Raw genomic sequence first — 3,049 nt, forward strand, 5'->3', positions numbered from 1 at the left:
CATACAATCACTGTACAAAAATTATCACATGCATGTTTTATACAAGTTTGCTCCCTAGCAAAAATAACAAAAATCAGCCATTAAAGATACTCGAACTACACCTCAAAATTTTTCTACAGCACATGCATGACACATATTTTTTCTAGGAAGTACATTACATAAGAGGGTTAACAAACTTGGAAATCATATTTTTCTGAAGCTTATAGGTTTTTCTACACATTTTCAAGTTATCAGCAATATCCATGATTAAATAAAGTTCTACAGAAAAGTATCTCAAAATGACATGCATTTAATTAATAATTGCAAACCGGGAGAAAATGCTCCGGGGCTTGCCTTTCTCGAAGGAGCTCGGGCGGTGATCGGAGCACTCCGGAAGTTCCTCCACGTCCTCCTCGTCGGCTTCGGGCACTTCCTGCGGCTGCACCTCGAGCTGCTCCACGGGTATGACGACTGGGTTCTCGGTTTGCGATCCTGTATGATGCAATGTGTGTAAGCGCTTATGCAATCGGTGCATCGAATGAGATGAATACAATGGATATGTTTGAATGCAAGGTAGTCAATATCATCCAATAACATATACTACAAGCACATGTCATCTACTGCATTCTCTTCTACTACTAATATGCTAAATCAACACATCTTATTAAATGCTTCAAAGATACACCAAAGCTTCACTAATTTCTTAATCACACATAAAGCAACACTTGATTAAACCCTAATTAATAATAGGTTTGAATAGTAACATCTATTTTTATTGCTTAGAAAAATCTTAGAAAATTACCATAGCACAGTACTAACCTAAGTAGTCTACCATCATATTTTCATTGTATTTGAATGAGTGGATTAGCCTACACAAAAATAACAAGCTATGGCATGATTATGAACATGAAAATACTTTGTACTGTGAAAAGTGTCAAACAACAGAGTTAGCATTTTTCCTATGATCTTCATAGCATACAATCACTGTACAAAAATTATCACATGTATGTTTTATACAAAGTTTGCTCCCTAGCAAAAATAACAAAAATCAGCCATTAAAGGTACTCGAACTACACCTCAAAATTTTTCTACAGCACATGCATGACACATATTTTTCCTAGGAAGTACATTACATAAGAGGGTTAACAAACTTGGAAATCATATTTTTCTGAAGCTTATAGGTTTTTCTACACATTTTCAAGTTATCAGCAATATCCATGATTAAATAAAGTTCTACAGAAAAGTATCTCAAAAATGACATGCATTTAATTAATAATTGCAAACCGGGAGAAAATGCTTCGGGGCTTGCCTCTCTCGAAGGAGCTCGGGCGGTGATCGGAGCACTCCGGAAGTTCCTCAACATCCTCCTCGTCGGCTTCGGGCACTTCCTGTGGCTGCACCTCGAGCTGCTCCACGGGTATGACGACTGGGTTCTCAGTTTGCGATCCTGTATGATGCAATGTGCGTAAGCGCTTATGCAATCGGTGCATCGAATGAGATGAATACAATGGATATGTTTGAATGCAAGGTAGTCAATATCATCCAATAACATATACTACAAGCACATGTCATCTACTGCATTCTCTTCTACTACTAATATGCTAAATCAACACATCTTATTAAATGCTTCAAAGATACACCAAAGCTTCACTAATTTCTTAATCACACATAAAGCAACACTTGATTAAACCCTAATTAATAATAGGTTTAAATAGTAACATCTATTTTTATTGTTTAGAAAAATCTTAGAAAATTACCATAGCACAGTACTAACCTAAGTAGTCTACCATCAGATTTTCATTGTATTTGAATGAGTGGATTAGCCTACACAAAAATAACAAGCTATGGCATGATTATGAACATGAAAATACTTTGTACTGTGAAAAGTGTCAAAAAACAGAGTTAGCATTTTTCCTATGATCTTCATAGCATACAATCACTGTACAAAAATTATCACATGCTTGTTTTATACAAAGTTTGCTCCCTAGCAAAAATAACAAAAATCAGCCATTAAAGGTACTCGAACTACACCTCAAAATTTTTCTACAGCACATGCATGACACATATTTTTTCTAGGAAGTACATTACATAAGAGGGTTAACAAACTTGGAAATCATATTTTTCTGAAGCTTATAGGTTTTTCTACACATTTTTCAAGTTATCAGCAATATCCATGATTAAATAAAGTTCTACAGAAAAGTATCTCAAAAATGTCATGCAATAATTTTTCCAAGTAGATCTGGTGATAAGGAACCTAGAAAAATTTATTTCAACAGATTTGGAGCAATTTTGAGTATCCAAACATTTTCTCTTTTCAAATAATAAAGAAAAACTGAAAATAAAACATCCTATTGCTACTGGGCCGGCCCGCGGGAATCAGCTGGCCCATGGCCACACTCGGCCTGCGCGGCCCGAGCGAAGGGAAAGAGCGGCGGCCTGGCAGGGGCTTCGGCCCACGGCCTCTTGGCCCAGCTCAGCCGAGGCGAAGGCCATGCCGGCGTAGAGACGTCGCGGCGGCGCGGCTTGGCCAGCGGGGCCGGCGGCCATTGCCGGCCGGGTCAGGGCAAGCGGGCGAGCGCCTGAGGTTCGCAAGGAGCTGGTGAATGCAGGCAGGCAGCTAGGCAGGGAGGAGAAGGGGAGGAAGGGGGAGTTCCACGGCGGCCGAGCACGGTGGCGCCATGGCCGACGGCGGCGAGGTGCGAGAATGCGCTACCTGGGCTCAACAGACGGCACAATCGCGAGCACCAAGTACCAAAGAGCGAGGCGGAGCTGTTGGCGCTTGATTGCTGGCCGAGGTGGAGGAGGGGCGGCGAATTCGCCCGGCGGCTGCGGTGGCAAGCTGGTTGCGCGTGGGAGGAGAAGCGAGCACGGGAGAGCAAGAGAGCGGGCGGGATGGAGTGGAGAGGAGCACAGCGCGGTCGGCAGGTGTAGGCGGGCGTGTGGGAGCGGCCGCAGGCCGGCTGCGACGCGCGGTGGCGTCGACGGCACATGGCCGCCACGTGGCGGGCGTGTTCTGCCGTGGTCGGGACGCGGCGTGGGCGAACGGCGCGGCGCAGCGCGGTTAGCAGGC

The sequence above is a fragment of the Miscanthus floridulus genome, unplaced genomic scaffold, assembly GCF_019320115.1.
Source record: "Miscanthus floridulus cultivar M001 unplaced genomic scaffold, ASM1932011v1 os_2362, whole genome shotgun sequence".
NCBI lineage: Eukaryota > Viridiplantae > Streptophyta > Magnoliopsida > Poales > Poaceae > Miscanthus > Miscanthus floridulus.